At 39.1% G+C, this 14,587-nt stretch overlaps 1 protein-coding gene across 6 annotated transcripts in view; it reads right to left on the bottom strand.

Moving 5' to 3' along the window:
* Positions 1-14,587, bottom strand: part of tenm1 (teneurin transmembrane protein 1) — a 2,412,691-nt gene that overhangs the window by 1,005,683 nt on the left and 1,392,421 nt on the right. The window contains exon 2 of one of the 6 annotated variants that reach the window (XM_043704867.1): positions 12,157-12,216. The exons of the other annotated variants lie outside the window; for them this stretch is intronic. The gene's annotated coding sequence lies outside the window, so the exon portion shown is untranslated. The remainder of the gene's footprint in view (positions 1-12,156; positions 12,217-14,587) is intronic. 6 annotated transcript variants of the gene reach the window in all.

The following is a 14,587-nucleotide window of genomic DNA, read 5'->3' as shown; positions in this document are numbered from 1 at the left end:
GTTTCCTCCGGGTGCTCCGGTTTCCTCCCACAGTCCAAAGATGTGCAGGTCAGTGAATTGGCCATGCTAAATTGCCCGTAGTGTTAGGTAAGGGGTAAATGTAGGGGCATTGGCGGGTTGCGCTTCAGCGGGTCGGTGTGGACTTGTTGGACCGAAGGGCCTGTTTCCACGCTGTAATGTAATGTAATATATATATAGCTTAAAGAGGAGTTCATCTACGTTTGAATTCTGAGCTGGCTCAGAACCACCACAGTCCGGGCTGGATCCAAACAGCATCGAAGTTGCTAATCTTCAGATGTCATCTTTTGCCACTTGGCTGATTCACCTCCTTATAGAATCACTGTCACAGAAGGTATTGCCAGGGAAATCAAAGTTTCTGCTGGGCAATTACCCAATGCCTGGTACCTTCTGAACATATCCACTTAAACTAGAGAGGTCAAAGGATTCTGCTCCAGTTAAGAAATATCCAGGAAAAGAGCATTAAGTAAAAGCAGAATATTACAGATGCTGGAGATCTGAAACAAAACCTGAAAGTGTTGGAAAATCTCAGCAGATCTAGCAATATCAATGGACAGAGAAACAGAGTTAACACATTGAGTCCATTACTCCCCTTCAGCCATGAACAAGGCTGGAAAACAGTGATCTTACTTTGTTGACAAAGATGGAAGTAGACCAAGTGTAACAGACAATGAGAGTGCTCAGTCCAAAAGACAAAGGGAGTCCAATGATAGTATAGGAGTGATCTTGAGGCAAAATAGATGTAAATCATTGCTGTGGATTCTCAAAAATAGGCTGGCTTTGCTGACAGCAAGCCCAAGATGAGGCAACCTAATTCAACTATTTCTCCTCCATAAATGCTGCTTCACCTGCTGAGGTTCTCCAGCACTTCATTTTAGTTTAGACTACCAAGTGCCTACTTTAACTCTCAAGTAACTATTAAACTGACCTCTACCTTCTGTCAGTGATACTGTCCAAAACACTAACACCCTGCAGATTGAGCTGACACTGCTTCTCCTGCCGAGACCCAACACATGCACCTTGCACCAACACTCCCATGCTCCCATCCACAACCCCTCTGATGCTGGACCTTTAAAATTACAGAATATAGCACCAGACTACTGTGACAAAGAGGGAAGGGTATACCTTGCCTTCTGCTGACAGTTCTATGGTATGAAGGACCTGTCAGGACAGACATACAGATCTGCATTTTCAAAAGGAGCCATGACCAGGATCATCTGTTGGAAATGCAGAATATCGTCCTTGTACAAAATTTAGAATGGCGATCTGTATGAGATAGCTTTTCTTCTGAAAATCTGGCCCAATACTTATTCACTTGTAGCATACAAGAGCAATCTTTGGTGGGAAAAAGAATCTTATCACTTTAAGAAACTCAACATACAGATCAGCCAGGTATCTGGATACCATGTTATGACCAAGGGTCCACAGTCACTGTTTTCACACTTCACTCAAAGAATATCTTTAGATTATTCTATTATCTGTATTGCTTTAGCTGTAAAAAAAAGGCCCACCATATATTTTCAAGTAAAAACAGAATCCATGTAGCCAATAAGTGTTATATATAGTAAGTACATAAAAATCATTACAGTGAAACAGATGGTTTTGATTGCTGACTTTTATTTTAACTTCTATACTTATATAATTTTTTAAAATAATTACAGTTCAAAATGAGGCATCACTGGGCAAAGGTCAGCATTTGTTGCTTTCCTTAATTGCCCGTAAATTGAGGGGGGACAGTTCAGAGTTAATCACAGCACAAGAGGTATAGTTAGTAAGTTTGCTGATGATACCAAAATTGGAGGTGTAGTGGACAGCAAAGAAGGTTACCTCACATTACACCAGAATCTTGATCAGATGAACCAATGGGCTAAAAAGTGGCAGATGGAGTTTAATTTAGATAAATGTGAGGTGCTGCATTTTGGGAAATCAAGTCTTAGCTGAACTTATATACTTAATAGTAAGGTCCCAGGGAGTTTTGCTGAACAAAGAGATCTTGGAGTGTAGGTTCATAGCTCCTTATGAGTGGAGTCGCAGGGAGATAAGATAGTGAAGGAGGGGCTTGGAATGCTTTCCTTTATTGGTCAGTGTATTGAGTACAGGAGTTGGGAGGTCATGCTGTGACTGTACAGGACATTGGTTAGGCCATTGTTGGAATATTGTGTGCAATTCTAGTCTCCTTCCTATCGGAAAGATGTTGTGAAACTTGAAAGGGTTCAGAAAAGATTTACAAGTATATTGCCAGGGTTGGAGGATTTGAGCTATAGAGAGAAGTTGCATTGGCTAGGGCTGTTTTCCCTGGAGTGTCAGAGGCTAGGGGGTGACCTTCTAACGGTTTATAAAATTGTGAGGGGCATGCATAGGATAAATTGACAAAATCTTTTCCCTGGCGTGGGGGAATCCAGAACTGGAGGGCATAGGTTTAGGGTGATAGGGAAAAGACATAAAAGAGACCTAAGGGGAAACTTTTTCACGCAGGGGGTGGTACGTGTATAGAATGAGCTGCCAGAGGAAGTGGTGAAGGCTAGTACAATTGCAACATTTAAAAGTCATCTGGATGGGTATATGAATAGGAAGGGTTTGAAGGGATATGGGCCGGTGCTGGCAGGTGGGACTAGATTGGATTAGATATCTGGTGGGCATGGACAAGTTGGACCGAAGGGTCTGTTTCCGTGCTGTACATCTCTATTACTCTATGACATTGCTGTGGATCTGGAGTTACAGGAAATCAAACTAGTTTAGGATTGCAGGTTTTCTCACTTAAAAGGATGTTAGTGAACTAGATAGCTTTAAGGACAAATCCATTTTACATAATGGTCACCGTTAGATTGCAGATTTTATTTATTGAATTACATTCCACCAGCTGCCATGATGGGATTATGACTCTTGTCCTAAGAATATTCATTCAGGCTGCTGAGTTATTAGTCGTGTGACTTTGCCATTCTGCCAATTTCTCCAGGACTAGTTAAGATACATACTACTAACTATAAAAAGTATGTTTAGAATAGTAGTCTAAGAGTGCAATCTCAACAGTTCAATCATTTTCAACTAAGTACAGTATGGAGTTGTCTCAAAAGTACACCATTTGGAGAAGCATTGATTCAGAAAGCAATTTCTGATTTCCATGTTATTTTGTACATGTGCAGAGTCTCACATTTGTTGTTAGTTTCATTGGAATAATGATGGCAAGCAATCATAGCCTTGCCAACATACCCATTACAAAACCCAAGCTAATAACAAAAGCAGAAAAACAAAGACACAATATGAAACATCCAAATGCCACACAATATAAGTCAGTTTTTATTTACTGCCTTCAAACTCAACTTTGTCTGAAATCTACACTTGTCTTGACTCCACACATTGATAAGCTGACAGGAGATTGAGCAGCACCTTATCAAAACAGGTAAGTTCGGGAGAAGCAATGCAAGTTAGCATCTTTCTTCACAGATATTTACAACATTTCAATTAACACAATCTAAAGTGAAAATATCCAATCAGCATAATTTAATAATATTCCATGTTGCAAGATAAGGTAATTGCAGACTTTTGCAGGATTGACTAGAAGGTAATTAGCATAATTTACATATGATATACAATATCTCCTGTGTACAACTAATTTGAGCTAATAAGTTGAGATAAAAAAAGAAAAACATAAATGTTGAACATATGGAATGAATACAGAGATGGCTAAAAACACACAACATATCCACTAGGATCAAAAAGTGAAAATCAAAATTAGTGTTTGCGTTAGGTGCGTATTGTAACCATCTGATTAACAATTGCTTGTCTCTTTACAAATACCAGCAAATTTTATTTGTCCCAGCAGCATTTTCTGCTTTCAGAGATAATGAAATTACAATTTTATTACTCAAAACCAAGCTGAACTTAAAATGATCCAATGTTTGCAACTTAAACTACTTTACTTCCAACCCCTACCTTTTCCATGGAAAGGTTCAGGGATGCAGACAGCAATGTGCAGATAAGATCATAACCAGATCAACCATGTTCTTACTGAATTCTGGAGCAGGATCTAAGGGCAACTGGCCTACTTCTTCTCCCAAGTCCGATGTTCTTACTGTTATTGATGCAACATTATTCACTTCCACCACGCCATAGACTTACTAAATGCTCATTATTAGCTTACACTATTGCCACACTTAAGGTAGTCTTCTGACCAGACTCCATAAAATTCACAAACACAAAACCCTGCCACCTTAAATGTATCCTGTACCAAATTCATGCTTGGCAACAATTCCCATTTTTAACATCCATCACAGTGTTCCCTCAAAAACTAAAATTCCACATTTGTTTAAAGCATAATCTCTTTATATTATGCTTTCATTGCTCCTTATCTCTGCAATCCTCTTCTCACACTTCCATGCTTGATTGGCAACTGTTCTGTCAGCCACTCCAGCCTCATGTTCTGGGTGGAATTTAATGGTTACAGAGATGAATCCAACTACTGGACGTGAAGCCAATGGAAACCTCACTGTGACTATTTCCAGAAGCTTTGTCAGGATTGAAATCTAATCAGATGGTCAGCTGCATGTGATTTTGGGCCTGTAAGTGGAATTTCTCACTTTTGAGAACTGATATCCAATATGATGCCAACAGTTGTCCAGAAGTGACAGTGAGACTCAGAGTGCAGGGCACTGCTGTACTGCAGTAGGCTGGAAGATTATAACTGAAGGCTCAGAAAACAAGAATGTGGATCAATCAAGGAGGACCTTGTGAAAGAGTTGAGTAGGATTGTTGTGAATGGCAAGAGATATCACCAACAGTTCCCTCTATTATTGCTGGAGTGGCCCTCAGTTCAGACAGCTCCACCAGATCAAGTGCCAATGGTGGTGGTTCAAGGGCCTAGTCATTTTTCAGTGGTCATTTAAAGGCCTTCAAATGGGAAGACTGTCCTTGGTCATCCCTGTCCTGAACAACTGGATTGAATCAGGAGGGCCACAGGCTCTCCATCCCAAATATTCTCCTCACTCTCCAGCCTATTCCCAGAGTTGGGCAAGATGGTGTTAAGGACATTAAGTTTCACCCTCTGTTTGTCTTCCAAATTAAAGGCATTGAGAAGAGCATGAATAGGGTCAAACCTTTTATTGTGGAGGGTTTTTAAAGGTGATGAAGGCCTTACTCCAAATGTCCGGATACTTCTAACTCGATGTCTTGCATTGAGTTATATTGCAATGCTAAGATTTCTTAGTTGGAATCAGAAGATAACCAACTGTCAACAGGGATCTCTTTGGAAGCCTTCCAGTGCAGTTCAAGAAAATGCCGAACAAAGTCAATATGGAGTGTTGCCCTAAGTACAAGCCCACCAAAACTTTACTTTGAAGACTGAAGTCCAGTCTGGAGACTAGTTTCATTTTGATTAGAGAGACAAGTGGAAAAAATCTTTCCAATGCTGGTATGGCAGGTAGTTCTTTTTTTATATAATAAAAAGTAGAAGCAGGATTAGGTCTATCAAACCCTCAAGCTTATCTGCTATTAAGATCTTGGGCTGATCTTCCCTGACCTCAACCCCTCTTTTGTCATTGTTTATTCACTAATTTTCCTGTCGTCTTTCCCTCCACTACTGTGATAATCACTTTTGTCTTTGTGTTCTCTGAAACAACAGCTGACTTTTCATTAAATGCCATGACTGAGGATCCTCCTTTTAAACTGGTAGTTCTGCATAATCACAAGTGATTGTGCAAAAAGTATTGTGCCTACAGAATAATTAATTCCAAAACAAATTCATTTCTTCACCTTACCTATATAATATATATATCTACATATAATACACACATATATATAAATCAATCGCTTCACTTCCAACATGGCCTGTATTCAGGAGAAAGTAAGGACTGCGGATGCTGGAGATCAGAGTGGAGAGTGTATGGTGCTGGAAAAGCACAGTTCCTGCCCGAAACCTCGATTCTCCTGCTCCATGGCCTGTATTCAGACTGATCATGCAGTGGACATAAAATTGAAGCATGAAGCATAGGTCTACTTGTGAAAAATGACCCATTATACATCAATATGGCACCATAATTCCAGGACAATTACAGCTACTCATGTTAAAAGAGAGGTCAGTGAATGTTTTCAATTTGATGACTAGCTTCTACCTCTGGACCTCACACTTAATAACAGCGAAACTGGAATAGTTAATGTCAAAATCTCTTGAGAGTTGCACTGCTCTCATTCTGAAACTGGTAAGAACTCATTCTAAATGTTATAGATCTTCTCCCAAGTGATCTATTTAGCTACTTTAGTCATTTTGAATGCTTTCAGATACCAGGAATGGTAAATACAATTATCACATGTCTACTGAATGCTGGAGCTAAGCTAAATGCAGACAATTTTAGATCCTCCAAACTTATTACCAGGGAATACTACATATCTCACAAAATAAATTGGGAGCTTCTTGCCATAGCAAACACTCAGTATCATATATAGCTTGTGCTTATTTCTTTGTATTTCTTTGCTACTAGCTACATGCCTAAGTTAATATTCAAAAAAGTGACAGAGCTGACCGTAGGTTAATTTAACAATAAGATTGCATATCTCCTCATAGTAGAGCACAAACAACATATTAGAAAATCCTCAGCAGAACATTAAGTTCAATGCACAGAATGCTCATAAACTTCTGCATAATGGGTGAAACCAATTCAGGTTGTAACACATTTGGACCTAACTCAAGTGAATGCAAGTGTAGCTACATCAATGCAAAAAATAAATGAATGACATTTAGCTGATATTTTTAAAATTATGGACAGGGCAGAAGACAATAAACTAAAACTCCTATTCTCTTACTTTACTGTCCAGGTCAGTAGTATTTTTCAAAAGGTAGATTATTTGCTTTTCAACCCCTTGAGTGTGCGGTCAATTTAAAATAAGAGCAGCGGACTTTCTTTTATGGGCGGTGGGGGTCAGGTTTGAATAAAGAGGATTTCTTTTACTCCCACACTCAACCCCCAAACATTTAAACATTATGTCAGTCACACAGCACATACTCGCAAGAGTCAATTAAAGATGTTGATGCACGTCAACAAGGGCTAATTGAAAAGAATAGTTAACTGTTCACACGACTCACACATTACACATTAAAACCAAGTGTTTTAAGAAAGAAGTCTTTTCTACTCTGAAATTGTAGTTAGGATGAGCAGGTGAAGAGGGGTGAATTAGCTTCTGTCTTTTTAACTCCCTTAATAAGCCACAAGAAATACTTTAAATTATTTTAAACACGCAGCTATGCAAATGTCAACTCAGAAAAAGTGAGGAGCTTAATGTAACACACTTGTCAGAAAACTGTGAGATTGGTTAATAGTGCTGGCTTTATATTGCCTGACTTTTGTCTTCAGTGAAGTCAAACATAAGCATAAACCAGTGATTATGAGCACCAGCTGAGCCCTCAGCTATTGAGAGATATCAACAATGTGTGTTTTTCTCTGCAAACTTTTCTGGGGGCATTTTGATTTTACATAAGTCGGCAACTCAGAAAATTAAAAACTGCAATGTGCAAATAAACAATTGTTTCAATATTCCTGCTGGTATTGTAAAACCTGTTCTACAATGTAAATTAGGTGGATCCCAGAGCATCTGGAGCAGATGCACATTGCGGGAACTATTGAATGAAGTGCTACTAATATAAACACACAGGAGAATGGCACAAATTAAGGGCTCTATAGATTGGCTCAGCTATTAGGTGTCCTGGGGCTGAAATGCAAATTGGATTTAAATTCAGTCCAATTACCGCCTCAGTGCTTCTAAATTGCTGGAAACCAAAGATTGTCAAATTCACTCTATCATGCTTGTCATGACTGCCATTGGTGTTGAACTCTACCTATACATGGCGGTGGAGAAGTCAACAGACTTCACTGCACAATATAGTGGAAGGAGCAAGGGAAATGCAAAATAAATAACATTTCCAAGCTCTTGCTATGTTACTACCTGGTACAAAACCAGTGAAAGATATAAATTCTACAGCAATTCAGCATGCACCGTAATGATTTGAGAACCAGCCAAAGGGGGCATAAAGATTCATGGTCAAATCTGGAATTAGTTCTTGCTACCATGGTACAATTTCTCACTGATACAAAGCAGACTACCATAAGTACCTTAAAATGAGCACAATCACAGGAATAAAATAGAAAATACTGTGAAATGTAGGAAAGGACAATGACTGAAGGAAAGGTAGTTACGGTTTAAGACCCTGCTCAAACTCATTAGGAGGTTAACTTTGCATGAAATACCATTAAAATAAAAGATTAATTGACGAGTGTAAACCAAAAAAAATTCAAAATTGTGCCATTACCTACCTGCATAGCGCTTCTTAAAAAAAAGTCTTAATTTATCACTTCAAACTGCTTAACTCCTACTCGTGACACAAATGTGCTACATTTCAACTCTACACGAATCTGGAATTAAAAAGTGTGCCACTGGATATTTTTCACAATATAAGTGAACTTAATAAAAGAGATTAATATGCCTTATTTAATCAGAGTTAAAAATATGGCCCATTTGCAGTACAACTGCAGCAGACGTTTCAAAAGCCTGTTGGAACCACTCCAATGTTAGAATAGAAGATATTTATTCATGTATTTTGTGTTTTAAATGATCTACTGATTGTAAATCCTAGACCAGTGGTACAGTAATAATTCCAACTGACATTCAAGACGACCCATTGACCACAAAGATGTGTTAATCTTTATTGCATGGATTGACCCTTTTCTGTGATCAGTTCTACTCAGAGGTTAAATAATATGTACCAGTAAGCATGGTAAGAAGCCAATCATGTTTAAGTATCTTCGCAGATAACTCACGAGGAGCACTTATTATCAATAGGATTAAATAAAAACAATTATTTCTACCTTTTTAAAAATGGATTGCTTTAAAAGTTTGGATTTCATCAAGGAATTTGGCATTTTCTGAATGTAACATGTTCTTTCAGGACTGGAGAGGTTGCTTAGCAATAATTATGAACTTCTTATTCTATTAAAACAATCCAAATCAACCAGCGAATTTTACAAAGGTTTTACAATTTGATCCCAAGGTCTCTTTTTCAACTGTGCACTGATTTCAGTTCTCCTGTAATCTGAGGAATTTCATCAGTGCACATCATGGGGAAGCATATAACCATCAGCAGCCTGAGTTTCAGTGTTTGATTTGTCATTTGCAGATTTCGGATGTTGCGCTTCAATATCAGAAGAGTGATGACAGTAATTGTTGAAAATGGCATCGTTACAGCCCAGTTAAGCTATGATTTTTATTTAGTATTTCTGTTATCAAAAAAAAACTGAACAATGGGACATTTTTAATGCAGCCATTAGAGATGGAAATTAAAGACTATGCTGGAAAATTGTGGCAATTTCAGACACTAGATTCAACAGCTATCATGACTGCTTTAGGAATTCTTAATCCAATTTGACAGAGGTGTCACTGCTATTATTGTCATTCTTTTGCAGTTGTATAATGGGGAATTATGTAATTCAATACATGCCAACAACAGGTCTTCAGATCTTCCAATGCTTGCCTCGACCTCTCAGTATTAAATTGATGTTGAGATATATCTTTGCTGCCCTATTCTAGTATATCAAAGACAGAAATACAGGATGAATCTAGAAAGAAATTGACTGAGGGGTTGATAAAGAAGCATGAAATGCTTTGACATGGATATAGTTACATAACAATTTGAAGACAGGTGAAAATACAATTTGGGGAAATCAGAAGAAGAACTTCATGCAAAGGAAGGCCTGGAATAGGGCAAAGGTGGCAAAAGCAATCTTTTGGAGGATTTGAAGAAAAGAAAAGGCATGTACTGCAGTGAGGATTAGTGGGAAGCCGGAGCATGATAAAGCCTTTAAAAACAAAAGACAACTAAAAAGCAGTAAGGGAGAGAATTTCAAATATGAGGGTAAGCTAGCTAGTTATATAAAATAAAATTGCAAGAGATTTGTTATTTAAGACAGAGATAGATGGACTCTTAATTAATAAGATGATTAAGAGTTATGGAGAGAAGACAGGAGAATGGGGATGAAAAACACATCAGCCATGATCAAAAGATGGAGCAAATCTGATGGGCTGAATGGCTTAATTCTGTTCCTATATCTTATGGTCAGAACTAAATTCTGTGATGGTACATTAAAAAACCATTAAAGCCTACTTTGTATATTTAAGAAACAACTTATGCAGCACAAAAATGTAGGCCCAATGAAACCTTTGGTTGGAGATGTTCTTCAAATACAGGATGTGAGTTCCCAAGACTAGGCCTAATTGTAACCATTTTATTCAAATAAAATGGATACATTTATTTCTAATTTTCATTTCAATCACAGCTTGTTTTTGTTTCTGATGCAAGGTTAAATGCATTTCTCATATATTATTTGCATGATGTCTCATGGAAGTATGTCAGTCTATCTTTAAGAGATCTGTGCATTAAATCATTGTTTTATCATAGCATGTGACCAGAGTGCATAAAGATCGTATTTTTCATCTTTACTCCAGGGTCACTTCAATGCTATGTAATTTAATAATTTAAATGTGCACGCAGACACACATGCTGGAGAAATGTAACATTTTCGCTTCACAGTTAGCTGTGTTTGGTTCTTCAGCACCATGATATCTGCACAGGAGATAACACAAACATTGGCACATCAGGTAAAAGGTATTCTGTTGGAGGCAAAATCACATCTAATAGATGATTAACCATGAGGCAACTCAGTGACTGACTTTGTAGTTTCCTACATTATGCACTCTGCTATAAATATGGGGTGAGACACAAACCAAGTCCTGGACAGTTGGAGTATATTACAATATGCTTTGTAGAAACAGAAATCCAAGGGTTAGATGAAAAGAAACCTCAAAAATATTTGTTGTCCAGAACTTAGCTCAGAAAAAGTCTTGGCTGCACCATTTTTAGTTAGTTTTTCTGGATCATTTAACATATGTGGCATCTGACAATGTTTTAATCACATCCTCTAAAAGACAAATTGGAAACGTAAGGTTATTCTATTCAAGTAGCACAGTTTAATTCCACAGGAATAACAAGGGATGGTAAGAATAAATACACCTGGCAATTCCCCTCTCCCCACCTCAACATCTGTCATTTGAAATTCCAGGAGAAGGGAAAAACCCTGCCTTCCTTATTGCAACTTTCAGTAGTTTACCGTGATTCCTTCCTCTCAGTATGGCTGATAAGGCTATATTGTTGCAGTCTGTATCACAACTTTATGTTGTTTATATCTTGTGATTTTTGTGACCTATTTCAATTTATAGCATTGTAAAGTACAGCTTTGCTACTGAATTAAAACAAGGCCTCTAAAAGACTTTTACAGACTTGCTCTTGGCTGTAAAAGCAAGCTGCTAAGAGTCTATCCCCAGAAGCCCACTGGGAGACCAGTGAACAGGAACAAGTAGAACCTGTTCCTGTTCACCTCTTTAACCATCATGCAGGGCCAGGCTGAGACCTCCACACCAGACTGAGACTGCCCTGTTATGCCGAAACTAGACCTCTTTAACCCATATAATTGGCACTGGTGCCATATAGCTGCTCTTGACTACTTCTTTAATATCAACAACCCTGCCCATCTAGACACAGTAAAGCCTTGGTTCCAATGAGAGTTCAGAAATCCAACTTCCTTTCCCTCACTGCTGAGCAGGAGACTCACTGGCCTCAAAAGGTTGATAAAAGTTTGTGCCTGATTCCTATGGTCAGAGACATAAGTAGAAGGTCTAGATTTCTATGGTTTGGAGGTGCTGGTTTTGGACTGGGGTGGACAAAGTAAAAAGTCACCCAACACCAGGTAATAGTCCAACAGGTTTATTTGGCAGCGTGAGCGTTTGAAGCTCCTAGATATCTGGGCCAGACCACTCAAAACATTGTTTAGCAGGCAGCCCAGACCGTAACTTTGCTATTTGTTTCATTAATTGTACAGTGAAAAGTACCCGGAGTGTGTTAGCTAGGTTGACTACCAGGTTTAAAACAGACAAAAATGTATTCACAAAATTATGGAATGAACCACAAAGAACAGAATATAGAATACCCACAGAACTCAGTCAATCTAAACTAGACTTAATTATGCTGTTCCGAAAAATACATGCAATAGTCCCAATAAACAAACCCCTTAAACACAGAGCAAAAATGAAACAAAGACTTACAGGTCGAAGTTAGAAGGGCAGAAGGAGAGAGTCTAGCAGCCTCTTTCACACAGCCAACTGCTAAACTGAACAAAAACAAGTATTCAGCTTTCAGGACTGACCACTCCCCTTTCATTACAAAAGGTTACTTCTAAAACGTGAAAGTCTGATTTGTTTATGTGTTGGGCCCTTCGGCCCAACAAGTCCACACCACTCCGCCAAAGCGCAACCCACCAATACCCCTACATCTACCCCCTACCTAACACTACAGGCAATTTAGCATGGCCAATTCACCTGACCTACACATCTTTGGACTATGGGAGGAAACCGGAGCACCCGGAGGAAACCCACGCAGACACGGGGAGAATGTGCAAACTCCACACAATCAGTCGCCTGAGGTTGGGAATTGAACCCAGGTCTCTGGCACTGTGAGGCAGCAGTGCTAACCACTGTGCCACCGTGCTGCCCAAATGTCTTTAGAAAATCTTATATGAATTAGCTAAAATCAACACATGAACATCACAATTAATTTGCACATCTTCACTGAAAAGGTCACTCCTCGGGATAACTGCTTTGAGTGAAGAAGTTTTTCCTGATAGTTTTCTTAATTAGATTTGTCTAAACCTTATAGAACCAAAGAAAATGTACATCATTCAACAAGTTTTTTTTATAAAGCTGCAAACTCAAATAAATAGCAATATCCTAATCTTCAGCATTGCTCAACACCCAACCCCTATCATATGCCTTCTCCTACTGAATGAATTTATCCGCTGTCCTCTTACAAATGTTTAGTTTCTGTCTGAACCTACCCATGTGGGAAAATACTTGAAAACCTCACACCTGGATTTTTGTGAGGTCATGGAGGCTTCTCAGTCTCCAAATTTGCAGTGGACATGAGAAGATTCTGGATTAGTGGTGCTGGAAGAGCACAGCAGTTCAGGCAGCATCCAAGGAGCAGTAAAATCGACGTTTCGGGCAAAAGCTCTTCATCAGGAATAAAGGCAGAGAGCCTGAAGCGTGGAAAAATAAGCTAGAGGAGGGTGGGGTTGGGGAGAAAATAGCATAGAGTACAATAGGTGAGTGGGGGAGGGGATGAAGGTGATAGGTCGGGGGTGGGGGGAGGGTGGAGTGGATAGGTGGAAAAGAAGATTCCTCACACTGAATTGGTTCACAATTTGAATGTTTCCTTTATACACTGATGTTTAATACTGGTCTTTGCACTCTAAGCACAACCTCACCAAAGTCTCTGTACAGTTTTATCACAACATCCTCTGATTTATGCACAACCGATCTAATGTGGCTCATCACTCCATCAACTGTAATTTGACATGGTAAGTGCTAACCTGAAATATCATGGCTTTCCATTTCATTATTGTATAGTTCTGCAAAGACGATACGACAACAAACATTTTTTTTCTTTTGGTGTTTAATCCTTGGAACTTAAATATTGAAACTTGCCTGTCAATTTTCAGATTCTATCGAACTCTGTATTTTTTTTGATTGTTTACTTTGGTTTACCACCCCTTAATTAATTCAATTAATTTACATCCAATTTCTATATTTAGGTTGCTAACAACCAAAAATTTGCTGAAGGCATGCAGCAAAACAACAGTGTAAAATTAATTATATCAATTTTCAGCCCAAATACTGAAATAACTGATTGCAAGGAAATTACACTGGTATCTTGTTTAGATCAGCTTACATTAACACCTCGTGAACAATTCACCTTTAACTTTCTCAACAGTAATTGGAAGATCACTCCCAAAGTTGACCATCGTGAACGAAGTAGCTGGTAATTTGGCCAGAGCAATGACGGATGGAAGTTAACACTGACAAGTGTGAACTGAGGCATTTAGAATAAGGGAACAATTTACCCAATAAATGGTTGATCCCCAGCGAGGACTGAGGAACAAAGGGACCTTGCTGTGCAAGTCCATAAGTTCCTGAGAGTGTCAGCACAGGTAGAAAGGTTGGTGAAGAAAGCATATGGGATGTTTGCCTTCATTTGCTGGGATGTAGAATATAGGAGCAAGGAAGGCTTGTCACAACTTTATGAAACATGGTGAGGCTACACATGGAATAATGTATGCAATTCTGGTCGCCACGCTATCAGAAGGATGTGATTGCACTGGAGAAAGTGCAGAGGAGATTCACCAGGATGTGCCTGGGATGAAATAGGCTAGAGCTGAAAAATGTGTTGCTGGAAAAGCGCAGCAGGTCAGGCAGCATCCAAGGAGCAGGAGAATCGACATTTCGGGCATAAGCCCTTCTTCAGGAATGAGGAGGGGGTGCCAAACAGGCTAAGGTAAAAGGTAGGGAGAAGGGACTTGGGGGAGGGGCGTTGTGAATGCAATAGGTGGAAGGAGGTTAAGGTGAGGGTGATAGGCTGGAGTGGGGGTGGGGGCGGAGAGGTCGGGAAGAAGATTGCAGGTTAGGAAGGTGGTGCTGAGTC

Source organism: Chiloscyllium plagiosum, chromosome 15 (genome assembly GCF_004010195.1).
Source record: "Chiloscyllium plagiosum isolate BGI_BamShark_2017 chromosome 15, ASM401019v2, whole genome shotgun sequence".
In the NCBI taxonomy this organism is placed as follows: domain Eukaryota; kingdom Metazoa; phylum Chordata; class Chondrichthyes; order Orectolobiformes; family Hemiscylliidae; genus Chiloscyllium; species Chiloscyllium plagiosum.
The sequence above is the reverse complement of the archived record's forward strand: the minus strand, read 5'-3'. Positions and strand labels throughout refer to the sequence as shown.